The 17,119-nt window shown below is 43.4% G+C and overlaps 1 protein-coding gene across 6 annotated transcripts in view; it reads right to left on the bottom strand.

The window, feature by feature from the left end:
- Positions 1–14,978, bottom strand: part of MKNK1 (MAPK interacting serine/threonine kinase 1) — a 183,061-nt gene extending 168,083 nt beyond the window's left edge. For 2 of the 6 annotated variants that reach the window (XM_085602715.1, XM_085602720.1), the window contains exon 1: positions 14,861–14,978. The gene's annotated coding sequence lies outside the window, so the exon portion shown is untranslated. The remainder of the gene's footprint in view (positions 1–14,860) is intronic. The other 4 variants (XM_085602717.1, XM_085602721.1, XM_085602716.1 and 1 more) reach the window with 4 other exon arrangements.
- Between the last annotated feature and the right edge of the window lie 2,141 nt (positions 14,979–17,119).

Genomic DNA, 17,119 nt, shown 5'->3' with positions numbered 1-17,119 from the left:
TGCAAATCCGTGATTATTTGGTCTTCAGCCCAGTCTGACAGGCGATTTAAAACTACTCGCCCCAAGACTTTGGCCGTCACATCAATTAGGGAAATGGGTCGGTAAGACTGCGGGTCATCCCTTTTCCCTTTTTTAAAAATTGGAACTATTATAGCCTTGGACCAGGATCGTGGCATACCCGTCGCAATCGCTGTGTTTATTACCCTGGTTAGGATTGGGGCCCAGAGGTCAACCCTACTTAAGTAAAGATCTGGGGGGGGATTCCATCCGGTCCTGGGGCTTTATTTTGGGCCAATCCTTCATTGCCCACTACCATTTACTCCAATAAGAATTCAGTTTTAGTCACCCATGGGCAAAGTCTCCCATCACCCCTGGAAATCTCCGTTGAATGATTATATAGTAATTCAAAGTGGCCAGACCATTGCTCCGGGAGAATGGTTGTACCAATTACTGGAGCAGCACTGTCCTGGAAACATGGTTTGTTTATTATTTTCCAGAATGCACTTGAGCCTCTTCTGTCTGCTGCATCCCGTAAATCTTCCCATGCCTGTGATTGGAGTGCCAACTTCCTTTGTTTAGTTGCTTTTTTATATGCAATCCTGCACTGTGCAATACGAGTCTTGTCTCTTGGAACTAATTAGAACATTCTTTTAACTCTTTATGGGCTCGGGAGCAGTTATTGTCAAACCATCTTGGGGAGGATTGGACTTCCACTTTCGAATTTGATTTTAAGAGGCCATCTATGAGGTGTGCCATGGACTCAAAGGCTTTAACCACAACAGGTCCCAATGAGGGATCTAAGCACACCCCAATCATCTCTTTGCCTTTCTCCATTAAGGATCTATAGAAAGCATTCCCATCCACTTTTGCCCATCTGAGGCGTCTCCCTTGATCGGTTACCCTCACTGTGCTAGTTGCCTTGACCCCTTTTCTTAGCGTTACAGGAAGACCAATTCTTGATCTTCATTACGAATGGGTTATGGTCACTAAATATGCTCCATTCAATGTCTACCTCAATTATCCAGTCCCAGAATAGATGACAACTATATAATCTATAATGGAGCAATGCCCTCTTCCTTTGAATGTAGGAGTGACCTCACAGCCATCTTTAGGACCCACCAGGTCTAGTGTGTACCTTAGCGCGTGGTTTTTCAGGACCCTCTCTAGCTCCAGCCCTTCCGGGGTGTGTTCAAAATACTGCCCTTTTGCCAGTGTGCAACCAGACCAAACATCCTCCAGCGATCTTAAATTAGGACACAGATAACAGTTTAAGTCTCCCACCAAAACCACACACGGGGCCATACTCTTCTTCCTTTGATCCAACTCTCGAGTCAGTTAATTATCCAGGTCATATTATTCGCCCCTTCCCACTCCCTGCTATGGCATTGTATACATTAATCAGGATAACATTTAATCTACATGCATGAAACCCAATTGCTTGTGTGTTGACTGAGTTCCAGTTTAAATCAGTCCACACTCCATCTAGCTGCAAATCCACATAGATAATTAGCCCTCCCATTGCTCTTCCCGGGGCCAATTTCTGTGCGAGGACCGAGAAGCACTTGTACCCTGCTAAATGAAAGGGATTATGGTCCACCACCCAGGTTTCCTGCAAACAAATTACATGAAATCTGGCGATATATTGCCTCCACTCCTGGTTGTGAAATTTGGAGGACAACCCGGCTATATTCCATGAGATCATTTCAATCCCCTCTAGTGGTTGTCTCCCTTTTGGGCCAAGGTGTGGTCAGATACTCCAGTGCTAACATCTATATTAAGCGCTAGTGTAGTCTGAACAACTTGTGGGTGCTGAATTCGTAGGGATGCATGGGCTACGACCTCGGTAATCCTGTCCTCCTGTAAGCATAGAGTTGCCCAACATATTTCCTGTTATACATTCAGATACAGTAATTTTATCTGTGGTCCACCCCCCAATTGGGTAATGAGTGCAGAGTTTACTCGTCTTTGGGTGACAAGGAGCCATAGTTGTAGGGGTGATTTGAGCAATATTCAGTTCTACGGGAATTTTCTCAACATAATCTTTCGCCCCTTGCAGTCAATCCATCTCCTCCAGGGACATAAGGGGATCAAACCTGTTCCTCAGGGCTAATCTACCTTGACTCCATTGGCAGTCTGAATCCAGCCTAATGTCTAGTGTTGATCTTTTAACAGACATGTTAATAGTGCAGAACTCCACATACGGATTGGCTATTGGGTCAGCGTAAACCTTGTGTCAGAGCTGTCCTCTTCTGCAGGTACTGTTTAGTTAGAAGACAGGACTTGGCTCTATTTTTAGGTTGAGCCTGGCAGCGCATATGCAAGACATGCTGTATGGACTAAAAGTTCAGACCCGCCTGCTGCTTCCCATAATTTGACACCACCGCTGCTCTTTACTGCCTTCTAACACAATTCCCCTCGATTAGTCATCGCCGTCCTCTGATGAAGGTACGATCACTTCAACCTCCCTCCTCCCATACTCCGTGCCCACTCAGCACGTCGCTGCAACAGTGGGGAGAGGGGGGGGGGGGGGGGGGGGGGAGGGGGGGGAGTGAGATCCACTATGTGTTAGTACGGCCGGGAGCTTTCCGCCCGCTGCGCTCTTTCGTGAAGCGGGTGCAGCTTTACAAAAAAGCAAGGCACATGCCTGCTTCCCCCGACCCCAAAACCGCTGTTAAACTTCGCTACCACCCCCACCAGACAAGGTCACCTCTCCGGAGGTAGCTGTGCTCTTTACAAATTCTGGTATTTCATTTCAGAGTTGTAGATGGCGTGACAGCACCACACCTATGCCCCTAGCAAACAGAGGTTTGAATATGTGCACTGTTTTTTTTTTTCTCCCGCAGAATGTTTCTTCTGCTCCCCAGTCTACTTGTAGAAGTAGAGTGGACTGCTGAAGGTTAGCATACTTTTTGATTTAAAAAAAAAACCTTCCGAGATAGGGGATTTCATATGCAGTGAACTAAAATAACTTGTTTATTAGTTTCCTATTCTACACTTCATTCACCACATTTGCAGCAGCTGTGCTCTGCTAATGAGCCCCTATTAGGCTATTCCCATAACTAGTGTGCTGTGTACTGCTTTATTACATACTATGTATTTCACATATTGTTTTCTTTCCATTGTATAGGGGTGGAGCGAGGCTTTGAATCTGTGGGTTCTAGACAGTTTCCAGTCCAGAACGTCAGTTTCCACTGATGTCCTGGATGGGAGGCTGTGTAGCCTGGCGCTCACCTGTTCCTTGTACTTATGGAATAAATCTTTGATCTACATTTGCCTCCGTTCATCTTTACAATTGGCGACGATACAGATTGAACTCACGAGGATCTAATCATCCTTTACTCATCTCAAAAAAAAAAAAAAAAAGGGAAAAGAATAAGAAGATTTATCATCGAACATTTCGTCTTTGAATGGTAATAATATCTACCCCTCTTTGGCTTGCAACCTAATCCGTGCTACAAAGTGCCGATCGGATTGAAGGTAGGAATATTTACTTACAAAGCAACGTGGACTGTCGGAAACTATCGGCCGCATCCTTCGAGCGGCAACAACATTCTCTCATCTAGCGCGAACCCCGCTTGCTCCGTCATAAAAGGTTCTGAATGCGGGAGCATGCGCATTTCAGCAACAGCGCGCAAGGTCGCACAGCGGCCCTTTTTCGGAATTACGATCGCAAATGCAGGAAGATTGTATCCTCACAGCATCATTAAAAGATATATATAAATAATCGTTAAGTGGAAGACAGAACAACGTCGAGAGGCAATAATTAAACTAAAGGAACAGGTGAGAGAGTTGGGGGGGATATTTAATTATTTAAAAAAAATATAAAGGGAAACAAAGAGAAAAAGGAAATATACATGTTGAATAATTCATTGTAATTTGCGAGTCATCTTTGCAATAGAATTTAATCCTACAAGTTTTACAATACATATATCCCACTAGTGAATAATTGGGAACTGTTTATGGATCAAGGGGACCAGGTACCCCAAACAGAAGTACAAACCATGGGACAACAAAGTTTCACAATAAGCCCCCCACATGCATTTTGGGTGACTGGATCACAGCCCACCATAAAGTGGGTAGATTGGAAGGAATATTTTGTGAATTACATTGAAGCCATTGATGAGGGTAAGATGAAACTGGACCAAAAAAAAAAAAAAAAAATAAATAAATAAAAAAAACGAACGACTGCTACTTCATTCTTTAGGTCCTGTGGGTTTAAAAAATTCACAAATGCAAAAAGTCACTGGTAGCGAAGTGAATGTGTTTGAGGCGGCATTAAATGACCTTGACAAATATTTTGCTCCGACGGTGTGTATCGGGGTAACAAGACAGATTTTCCAAGGAGGAACCTGTGGATGAGTGGTTAGATGACCTCAAGAGACTAGCAATAGATTGCAATTTTGGAAATCTTCACGACGATCTCATTAGGGACCAACTGGTCATGCACAATAATAATTCTTCCATACAAGACAGATTGTGGGTCAACGGAGATGCACCCTTAGAAGATGTTTTGGCCATAATGACAAAATCAGAAATGTCGGGAAGGTGCGCCACTGTGGTTAAAGAGTTGGAAAAGGATCCTAATGGAGTCTTCAAGTTACAGAATGCAAATAAGAACCAAGGACAACACACCACAGGACGTTGGCCTAATCAACCTCAGAAGAATGCACAGAAAGAATGGAAACAAGATGAGGAGATGTTATCGTTGCAATAGCAAGGAATATATAGCGTTTAGTAAATATTGCCCAGCGTTAAAGAAGAAATGCGGCATTTGTGGGTTGATGGGTCATTTTAGCAAAATGTGCCGTAGAAGTAATGTGAAATGTGTGGGAAGGTGAAGAGGATACTGAGGTTAGGGTGGACAGTGAAGACAGTGGTGTTAAAAGTCTACAAGGGAACTGTCATAAATGTCTGATGAATCAGTCAAAGGGAAACCTATATGTGAAGTGTCTTGGGGGGGGGGGGGGGGGGTCAGGATTAATGTGTATGCGGATTCTGGATCACATTGTAAATGAGGCGGTCTGTAAAGATAAGTTTATAGGTAAAATGGGGAACGATTTGTATCCTACTGATGTGAACCCGGTATGTTTCACGGGGGAAAAAATGAACATGCTGGGATTCAGATGGCTTACATTCCTGTTCAAAGGAAGATCAGCAAGAGGTAAATTGTATGTGGCAGAACATGGACCATCAGTTCCGGGTTGGTTTGATCAAAAGAATTTACACATTTTAGACCCAAATAGTGAGGAAAAAGCTCTGATAATGGACGAAACCAGCAAAATGGGAGGGTGGGGGTAATTAGTTAAATTCCCGGGTGTTTTTGGAAAGAAGTTAAGGGGACTCAGGGTGTGAATACAAAATAGTGCTTAAAGAAGCGGAAGAACCAAAAGTTCATAAGGTAAAGCCAATCCCCATACTGATAAGGGATGAAGTCAATAAAGAGTTACAAGATTTGTTAACTAAGGGCGTAATTGAGGAAGTGGAAAGCTCTGAATGGATTTTTCCGGTTGTCGTCGCACAGAAGGGCAACAGAAAAATGTGTTTGTACATTGATTTACGCCATTTAAATAATAACAGAGAAATGTCCTTTGCCTAAGATCAATTAAATGGTTTCTTCACTCAGAGGGGCTAGCTGGTTTTCAACCATTGACCTATCGGCAGCCTAGCATCAAGTTATTTTGTCACCAGAAACAAGGAAGCTCACTGCGTTTATTACACCTTTTGGGTGTTATCAGTTCAAGCGTATGCCATTTGGCCTTGCCTCAGCCGCTGCTGTCTTTCAGCGACTGATGCACAAGCCCTATGGTGGAATGAAAGGTGCGAGTTTCAGGATGATATCCTTGTGGCTGCTGCGAACAAGGGAGAACATGATTTGCTTAATAAGGTTTTGGGAATTTTACAGAATGCTGGTTTAAGTGTGGAGCTCAGCAAATGTAAATTTGGTGAGAGAACGGTATCGTATTTAGGACACAATATTAGTGGTGATGGTGTGAAACCCAAACCTTCACTTATTAATGCGATTGAGATCTCCAGCTCCTTGCACTAAGGATGAAGTTAGATCCTTTTTAGGAATTACTGAATATTACAAGCATGGTATAAAATATCCGCTCACTTTTTTTAAAAAAAATGTTAAGTTAGAATGGACCGTAGAATGTGAAAAGACTTTAATGATCAAAACGCATTTGGATAATGTGAATGCCTCAAGTTGTAGCGATCCAAACTTAAGAGTGTTTTTTGACCACGGTCGCAAGAGATAAAGGACTGGGTGCAGTCCTGTCACAGGAGGAAAATAATGGGTCATGAAAAAGTTATTCTGTTCGCTTCAAGAGCTTTATCTCCTGCAGAGACGAGATATCCCATCATTGAAAGGGAAGCATTAGCCTGTGCTTGGGAGTTAGAACATTTTAGAGCTTGTGTGGGGTAAGCCAGTTATCATCCGCACTGACCATCGACCTTTGGTAAAGATGTTGACCAGTGAGGGTAGTGTGGGAGCTTCCGATTGGTTGGCAAGAATATCCATGAGGATGAAAGACGACATTTATGTACCGGGAAAAGACAATGTAGTAGCGGATTGCCTATCCAGACTACCTGCACCTCTAGAGAAGTGTGAGGATGAACCTTGGGGTAATTTCAGCATTACCCTTATTCAAGATTTTGGCACACCGGTCATTACTAAAACTGAATGGGTGGATGAACAATCTAAGGATGATGTTTTACAAGCGGTTTCTAACCATATTTATAAAGGGTGGCCAAAGAAACAATATCAAATTGGAAGAAAAAGCCTTTGGGGATGGGAGAACAGAATTATCCCTGGTTAAGGATTTGCTACTAAGAGGTGATAGAATAATACCACCTAGGAGTTTACGTAGGAAAGTTTTAGAGTTGTGTCACAAAGGACATTTTGGAGTAGTCAGGACCAAGCTAGTAGTTAAGGGCATGTTCTGGTAGCCGGGAGTTGACATGGAGGTGGAGAAGTTTGTTAGAGGATACTCAATTTGTTCCTCTGCGGACAAATCCTTAAAGACCTTGAGACCCCCAATGAGTGAAGGGTTGATTCCCAGTCTCGCTTGGGAAGTGATTGCAATTGATATTTTTGGACCGGTAGGTGAGTTGAGGGAGTATGGCATTGTTGCGGTTGATTTATTCACCAAATGGCCTGTAGTTAGGATTGTAGATAAAGTAGATACACACGGTTTTAAAATTTAGATAAGATATTTGTTTTGGAAGGGTTACCTGGATGTGTATTAAGTGACAATGGGGTACAATTTACCTCCAATACTGCAAAAGGATATTTTCAGAAGTGTGGCATCCAACATAAGACATCTTCACTTTATAATCCCAGTAGCAGTAGAACGCTTTAACCGTGTACTAAAGGTGTAATCCAGGCTGCAATGAGTAAGCAATTGGAATTACAAAAAGCTGTATGGGCTTACAGGGTAACAAAGCATTCTACAACAGGTTTGTCACCTTTTGTTTTGATGAGGTAGAAAGCCTAGATGCAAATTCAGTCCCAACTGGATTATGAAAGATGGGATTGAACAATGGTCACCTGAAGAAATAAAGAATATTTTAGAAACAGCACATGGGAAAAGTAAGGAATACTATGATGCACATCATGGCTCAAAGGATGTAGCTGTAAGGGTCTGTGACTGGGTCAAAATCAAAAGACCCGCTAAAGTGCCTAAAGGTGAAATCATGTTTGAAGCACCACAACAAGTGGTGGAAGTTCTCGGTAATGCCATTGGACTTAAAGATGGAAGGGTTTGGAACCTAAAAAATGTTGCACTTGATCTGGATCAGAAGCATAGTGAGATTACACCCAATATTGAACATCCGTTGAGTTTTGAATGGGTGGAGGATTATTTTGATTGCATTAAAATTCAAGCTGATTTGGGTTGTGAAGATAGTGTAGCAAGAGAAAGAGCGTTGAACTGAATGAAGCACCCAAGGATGAACTGAATGAAGCACCCAAGGATGTCCAAGTCACCACTGAAATCAGTGAAAAGAATCTCACCCTTCCAGAATTCACCCCCAAAAATTCTTCCTTCCATTTTTCTTCTTGCCCATTAGGTCTCGCCATTATTATTATTTTTTTATTTTCTAGGGAGGGGGGATGCGTTGTGTATTGCTTAATTACATACTATGCATTTCACATATTGTTTTATTTCAATTGTATAGTGGGGGAGCGAGGCATGGAATCTGTGGGTTCTAGACAGTTTCCAGTCCAGAATGTCAGTTTCCACTGATGTCCTGGATGGGAGGCTGTGTAGCCTGGCGCCCATCCGTTCCTTGTACTGATGGAATAAATCTTTGATCTACATTTGCCTCTGTTCATCTTTACATAGTGTTAGAAGCTCATTGCAAGAAAGCATTTGACATCAGGATGATTTACCAGGTCTGTCAGATCAAAATTAACATTTAGATTTCATTTACTTTGGCACCTCTTTTATACTTGCAGGCCAGTGATACTGAAACCAAAACAAGTGCATGCAAAACCCACCTGGATCATTTAAAATAAAAAACGTTCAGTGTCCATTGTAGATTAAAAGTCAAATCAGGCATCAGCTGGCAATGTTTTCTTGCATGCTTAACTCAAACAGATGGGATTTGAGACTCCTCTGACCACCATCATGCATGAAAGGTCACACTAAAATCCCCCCTAACCAATTGACCTTTCTGCTTTCTAATAATGTTTTCCATTACAGTTCCTTTTCACAGGAGATACCGGGAGCGTCGCAAAGCAAAAGCCATAGTTCACACTTGCCAAAAAAAGTGCTGAATCTATCGGCATTGCGAGATATACAATTGACTACTAATTGTGTTGTGTGTGAGTTCAATCGCCGTTTTTAAAAATAATCTTTTATCTGCACTTTGAACTATTGTTTCCACTCACCCTCGCACTGCCTTCAGTCACTTCTCAGGCATCTAGGGAGCCCATTGTCCCCCGGTCCGTCACGGCTGTTGTGCCGATTGAACGGAGGGGGACGTGGCTCCTCCCCCTGCATCTCCCCTCACTTCCTGCCACCTGCCCTGACCCCGCATAAAACCAGATGAGATCACAGCCGCGCAGCGGACGCACGCAGCGGGCGCGCCGCCAGTGAGCCGAAGGCGCACCAAAGGCAAACCCGTCTGCGCCCGTCCGGTCAGGCCCAGGGGCCATTAACCCCCCCCCCCCACCCCTCCCCTAAAATATGCCTCGATTGTGCTCAGAGAGCTGCAGGGGAAATGGGAGATCGCTACCCACACCCGCCTCCGTTTGGCTGAAGCAGGTATCTTACGAAACAGATCCTCCTTCCCTGAAGTCCTCCTTACTCATGAATCTGACACTCCTAATGGCATCCCGCCCAATTCTCTCAGCACTCAAAGCCTAGGGGGCCTCTCTGTTATATACTTAAACACTCGATCTATGGTGAAACACCAACTTGAGATCTTCCAACTTCTACAGTTGGAGAGGCCTGATCTACTTCTTACGGAAACATGGCTCACAGAGGAATCTACACCGGACATTCTGGCAGACTTGCCAGATAATTATTATATTCTCCAAACCAACCGCCCCTCAGAGAAAGCGGGTGGCGGTGTTGCAGCCATTATCCTTAAGGACCATCAGTTCAAGACTATGGAGATTAAGGGTGTACCTTTTGTTGATAGTCTAGTCTTTAAACTAGAATCCCCCAAATCATCCTTCACTTGTGCCCTCTTCTATAGACCCCCCTGCTATATGTCCACTTTTCCCCAGGCCTTGGGAGAAATGATCAGTCACCTGGCGATTGTTCATGCTAGACTCCGTATTATAGGGGACTTCAATTACTGGCCCTTAGACACAATGGAGAGCGCCAGCTCTATTGAATTAACGGACCTTTTTTTGGGTATGAACTGCACTCAACATGTGCAGGTACCTACCCACAATAAGGGACCTATTTTAGACCAGGTCTGGACAGCGAATATGACTCCCTCGACCCTTCTGATCTCTCGGTGCACTTGGTCGGATCATCACTTTTTTGTCCTTTACCCTACCGGAAGTTCAACTCCCTAAACCGACCAAAAATCTTATGTCAAGGAGCTGGAAAAATGCTAACATTGATCTTTTCTGTTCCCATCTTAGTCTTACGGCCCCAATTGACTCAGAGTCAATCCATGATCAGGCCACAAATCTCAAGTCTTGGCTTGAATCCACAAGAGAGTACGTTGCCCCACTTAAATACACTAAAATCTGCAGACCACATGACGCCCAGCGATGGTTCTCCACGGACCTAAAAATTAGGAAACTTGCATTCAGACAAGCTGAGCGTACGTGGAGACTCCACTATTACTTAGTTGACAAAATTACTTACACCACTCTATTAAAGGAATATAAAATTGCCATTCTCCTAACCAAAACAGACTACTTCTCAAAAAAGGTCGTAGATTCAGCCAACAAAGCCAAAGACATTTTTTCTATAGTCAGTGAGTTGTCTAAACCCGACAGAATAGTGCCTAAGCCAACTCCCTCTCGATCCCTTTGCGATTCACTCAACTCCTATATTATGGACAAGATCACTGACATTAAAGCCAGTATCTCGCCCTTCTGCACCCCCACCCCTTCTAACACCAAGGATCTGCCACCCGATGACCCAGCTCCCCCTTATCTCCTCGGAAACCTTCTTGGGGTTACTAAAAAAAGTCAGTACAGGGTCCCCAACAGATTGCTGCCCCCCTCACATCCTTCAACAGACCTTCTCTAGATGTCCTGACCATCCTCTTTCCCTCTTAAATCACTGGATGAGGGCATAGTCCCCGGCCTCTTTAGTCTGCGGAAATTATCCCCATATTGAAGAAGCCGGGTGCTGACCCCTCCATCCCTGGCAACTATCGACCCATATCACTTCTACCATACCTTGGTAAAGTCTTAGAGGCTTATGTTTCCTCACAACTAGGCTCTTTTGTTGAACTGCATCATATTTTGGACCCTCATCAATCCGGCTTCCGACCTGGTCACTCCACTGAATCTGTCATTTTGACAGTGATGGACGAGCTCATAGGGAGTGCTGATAAAGGGCTTACTCAGGCTTTGGTCCTCCTGGATCTGTCCGCGGCTTTTGACACAGTAGACCATAACATCCTTCTGGACCGTGTCTATAATGCCAGGATCCAGGGGCGGGCTCTGGATTGGCTCTCCTCTTTCCTTAGTAACAGATTTCAATCAGTCCGTCTTGCCAATTTCTCGTCTAAAAAGAGGAAACCCTCCTGTGGAGTCCCTCAGGGCTCTTCCCTTTCCCCACTCCTTTTCAATCTATACCTTCTCCCACTAATCTCTTCCCTTCGGGACAGGGAAGTCGTAACCTATAATTATGTGGATGACCTTCAGCTGATTTTCAATATCAGCCTCCTCCCATCCTCGCTAACCCACTTTCTAGATACTATGACATTTATTAGCGATTGGATGAAAGGAAACCAGCTGAAACTCAATCCTGACAAAACAGTTAATTCTTACGGGTGGCCCTGCTAACCCATGGAACTCCCAACTTCTGGCCTCCCTACTTAGGCAACCCCTCTGCCCCAGCTAGCTCCGCAAAGAGCCTTGGAATACTGGTCAGCAACGACCTCTCGATGAAGGCCCAGATCAGCTCTGTGGTCTCAGCCGGCTTCTTCCAATTGGGCAGAATCAAAAAAATTAGTAGATTCCTATCTCAAGAAGCCTGGACCTTAGTCGTCTTAGCCCTGGTCATTTCCCAAATGGACTTCTCCAACTGCCTCTACGTAGGCATCCCAGCCTATTAGCTTAGACGCCTCCAACTTGTCCAGAACCAGGCGGTCAGACTGATCTTCCATCAGCCTAGATGGCACCACATCCAGCCTCTTTTGAAGGTCCTCCACTGGCTACCTGTGGCCAAACGAGGGCTTTTCAAACTGGGGTGCACCATCTTCAAATCTTTGTATGGAAACTCACCAGCTTTCATTTCATCAAAAATCATACGCTATGTCCCCAATCGGTTCCTCCGGTCCATTCATCACAACCTACTAGCCATCCCTACCTTCAAACGTAAAAAAGTGGGCGGCGCTCGTTTTGGAGTACTGGCACCGCAGTTCTGGAACGCTCTACCTCTGGAGATAAGTACAGCCACCACCTATGCCTTAGTCAGGAAACTACTGAAGACTCAGCTATTTTTTCAGGCTTATGACAACTAGCTCCTGTCCCTCTGCTGCCTCCTGTTTCTCTCTCCTAGCGCCAAGAAACCGTTTGGTGAACGCGCGCTCAACAAATTCTCTGTAACATAACAGGAGCCATGTGAACACGCCCTACCATCCTCTTTAGGATCCGATGCATTTTGATGCCTGCTTTTTCTATGCATCACTTTCATTTTGATGCTTTTCCCCTTCCAGTAACCTACTCACCAAACCTTAGCTATCTCTCCATCGGTTTTCTTGATAAAAAAAAAAAGCTTCAATAGCTGCATAGTTTCCCAGGTTCATGAGTGACTAGCAGCTCAAGCACAGGATTATTTAATGGTTATTACCATTATTATCTTCTACTGTGAGGCTTGGTGTCCTAGCTTTTTAATAATATAAAAAAGACCAATAGTCCCAGAATGCAATGAAAAAAAAAAAACTGGACTGTAGCAATTAACTACGAACGGATTTTAAGAACTCGGCCAATTCCTCATTTTGTCGAGAAAACGGCAGAAAGTGTATATTTGATGCTTACTATAATCAATTTTTGGCTACGTTGAACAAAATATGGAGCTTTATGTTAAGATAAATGTCTATGATGGTCTTTAAATTATGCAGTGAAAGCACAGAAATACAACAGAATAATACTTTTGTTAACATGTTTTTTTTTTAACCAAGTTAATGGTTTTATGGTATTGAATGTGTTTGTTTTGTATCCCCTTTCATTGTACACTTCGCACCGACTCTGGTTCACACATGGCTTGGCATACTTTCCTACTAACCACTACATAACTGTTTGCCAATTGGTTGCTTTCTGGAATAACTTTCTATTGACTACACAACTCATTCATGTACTCGCCACTCAGTCTGTATCTCTTGTTTATCCTGTTAATCTCTGCCACACCTAGTGTCTCTTTACCCAGAATAACTGTTTTTTCCTCTCCCTTTCATAGGCTACTCCCTTTCTTTAACTCTCTTACTTACTCTTGGAGTCTGTCTTCCTCTCTCTCCGTCGCGCTCACCCCTCTCACCCGCCCATCACGCTCTCGCCTGCATTATCCCCGAACCTTTACAGCAACTCCTTCCCCTTTTTCCGGTGGTTTAATTTAAATTTTCTACCTTTCCTCGTTACTTCTTTCTCTAGTTCCCCAAAGCCGAGAGGAAATACGAATGGCACCAGCGCTATACAAAAATAATCACTCCACTGCAAAGAAAAAACACAAAAGTAAAAAACACTATCATTTGTAACGCCAATAGCTCCAACTTTCACAAACGCAAGAAGACGGTGTGCATTGCAAATGCTGGTTAGTGAATTAGTCACTGACCATAGGTCACTGGCCGGGCAGGCCACGCTAATGCTCACGTTCATTCAGACACAGCGCGCCTTACGGCTCCAATCCTGCACCGTGCAGGACTGGCGCTATAAGGCCCTTAAGGGAACAGGATGTGGTCCGTCAGCTGGACTGCCGACTTTGCTGCTGGACACCAGGGTTCGAGCCTCGGGGTCGCGTCCACATCCAGTGCAAATCACTTAAACTCCCCGTGCCTTAATGTGTAATGTAAATACGGTGCTCATGTAAAGCGCTCCAATACCTTCGGGTCGAGTTAGCGCTATATAAATATACAAAAAAAAAAAAAAAAAAAATAGGATATGGAATGGCTGTTTAAGCAGTACGTCACGTAGCATTTTTTTACACTGGCATTTTTTTTACACTAGTTTGATTGGCACCATGCGCCTCTTCGAGTCTTCTGCCTATCAAAAAGCAACTCAAACTTTTTTGGGTGGTTGGCATGACTGACAGGGTTCCACTTCTCGTGATACCCATGCACGGGCCATTACGTATGGCACCAATAGACACGAACGCACACTGTATGGTGCCTATATCCCGAGGGGTTTCAATGTACCGCATTAGCTTTGTGGTATTGGTGGGTGTGGGTAATTTTTCACGCGATAACAGCAATGCATAGCAGGGGTAGATTGACGTAGTACTGACAAATACTAAATAAGGAAGCTATGCACTAGGACATTAGCAGCAGAGCTTGCAGCCAGTTCAAACAGGGAATATAAACACATACATATCAAAAGCAAATGAGGGCGAGCGCGCCTCCCATTCGGGGTGGTAGAAAAGGGTTCCCGCCTAACTCTAACCCGTGAAGACAACATAGTTCAACTCCTGCCCTTTTCAGTGACTAGTCATTGCGAACAGGTGCCATCCTGACCAACTCCAGAGAGACGACCCAGGACTACATTTCCCGAAGCACTTTGGGCTGTCGAACGAAACTACTTAAGAATTGAGGTTATGAAGAGCCGGAGTGCTATAATAAACATACATGAAAGGAGGGGGTTCAGGTAAACTGACCCGCTGCGCTACTGTTGAATGTGACACACACACAGTACTGCCCGGCTTCTTTGACACAACCGATACCTCGAAACAAATACATGCAGCGTTTAGTTCGCTTTCATTAGCTGACTAATTAAGGCTGTAACCAAATGCTCTTTAACATCCCCCCCCCCCACTTTCCCTCCGACCTTACACTTTTGTTTAAACAAACCAAATAAAGAACAGACCAGACAATGTTGTACACAAACGAGAAACACAAATAGTGCCTTTACTTGTATCACATTAAACAAAAGACCGGGAACACCTTATGTAACAAAAACGAGCTAACCCTTTGCAAGTACGGCGGGAGATTCCCCAGAAGAAGAACTTACCTCTCACCTCTGTTCAACCGTTCTAAATCCACCACTAAACCCTGCTGTGCTCTCTATTACCAAATACCAGGGCGAGGCAATTTATAGTGATTGACAGGCTGAGAGGAGGGTCTTGGTGGTAGAACTTCCCTAAACAACCTGCAATTGGTCTAAGAAGAAATATCTCCCAAAGTATGCCCCGGAAAAAAACAAATCCGATGCCCCGGAAGTGACTGCTCAGCTGTACTTGGACCGGTACAAATGGGATTTCGTTACTCGCGCATCATGTGGGTTTTGTGTGTCCTCTAATGCTTCTTACTTTGGCGGTTAGTCACGATTTTTAGGTCTCGCCTGACCCAGCGCATGCGCTGGTCTGGCGAGACATTTTGTGAGGGCTCCAAAAAGTGCTACCAGGCCAGCCTAGAGCTACAGTGCATGTGCGCGGGCGCGCGCGTCGCTCTTTACCGCGATAACTTTCACTTTCGCGGCCGCAGGGCCGCTTTGATGTAATCCGTGAGGCTTCAATATATTGCAGCAGTTAAAACAAGCATTGGCATAGCCAATAGGTCTCGCTTTTGGGACCTTATAAGTGTTTAGTTATGCAACTGTTGCATGGCTAAACACTTATAAGGTCCCAAAGGCGAGACCTGTTGGCTATGCCAATGCTTGTTTTATTTTGGTTGTGAACTGACCGCGAAGCGATGGCCGCTGTAAACCATGCGAAAGAACAGCATGGCAGCGTTTTACAAAAGCAGGATTGTTACATTCGCATTTTGAAGAAAAATGTTTTAGAACCATTTGATTTCATTTTTTGCATATATTTAAATCAGCTTAATGCTCGGACCAAGGCGTATTGTCATGGCCAGTAGAATTATGTGCCAGATTATGCGGTGTAATTCAGCACATAATTTTGTGATAGTATTAATTAATTTTTCCATTATTAAACATGGTAGTAGTGTCTGGATAAATAGTTCACAGTTTTAGTATAAATGTAACACCTAAGTACATCTATAAAGCAACAGAAAGATATCCAGTTAACTTTAGGAAACCGCATTCCACTGCACAGGGACACGTGATGCTACTTTTTTTGTTAACTTTCGATCTGTTGAAGCCAGAAACATTTTTTTTGTTAAAACATGCAGATTATGCACCATATATATTATGTGGCATGCGACACATCCCTAATATGCTGAGATCTCCGCAGCATCAACATCGCATAATTCGAGTGGCCCTGCATATTGCGCAATATGTGGAGTCAACTGGATAAGATTGTGCTTCTCACACACTATCCCTTTTTATTTTTAATCTTAGTATTAAACATTTCCATATATATTTCACTCCAGCAGCGCTACTAGTCGCACTCATGAGTACTTAACACTGCTGCCATCCACATGCGTGCTGCGGGAATAGACACAAATCATTTCTTTTACGTCCATAACATCAATATAGGTTTAGGTTAAATGGGGTAATTGAATATGGAATAATTCCCTCACAACTACATAACAAGATTATTGCAAATGGCCAGGAAATTCAATTTCTTAGTCACAATTGTTTTTACAGTCACAGAATTGCAGGATAATTTGCAAACCTTTTGATGTGCAGTATGGACTATTTTATTTCTTCAAATCCATAGTGCATGCCCTCCCCTCTTTTAAATTCATGGCCTCCTGCACATTCTAATACAAAATATCCACTGGCTATAGATAGGTGGAAACATATTACCATAAATTTGTAGACAAAAGTATTCACACAAAAGAACTAAAAATGTTCACACGAAAGAACTAAAAACATACTCTTTCTTTATTTAAATCAGTTGTTATTTTGTGTTCATTCCTACAAGACATCATAAATTATAAGGATCACTCAATGAATCTACCAGAATCATGACTATTAAAAAAGCATAACATTACACCAATTAATGAAAAATAACAGTGACCACCGTTTCAATCAAGACTAAATACATTTCATCACAATTTCAGTCCACAAAACCAATAATATGCTGCAAAATAAAGCAAGCTGGTGCATTCTCTCTGAAAATACTTAACCAAGCCCTGAGCACGGAAGTAGTGTAAACCCTCACTTAAGAAATCAGTCAGTGGAATGCCTTAGGGCAAGAGCTGGAACCGGGATCAAACTCAAGAGTACTGTTCAAGGTATGGTTAACTATTTTCAAAGGTATTTACCTGACCTGAATAACATCGCTACTTTAAAAACCCTTTTGACTGTAGTCCTGGTGAACACTCTGCCTAAATTATGTCAGTGAAATCGAAAATGTTACTA

Source organism: Triturus cristatus, chromosome 4_2, assembly GCF_964204655.1.
Source record: "Triturus cristatus chromosome 4_2, aTriCri1.1, whole genome shotgun sequence".
Lineage (NCBI taxonomy): Eukaryota > Metazoa > Chordata > Amphibia > Caudata > Salamandridae > Triturus > Triturus cristatus.
The sequence above is the reverse complement of the archived record's forward strand: the minus strand, read 5'-3'. Positions and strand labels throughout refer to the sequence as shown.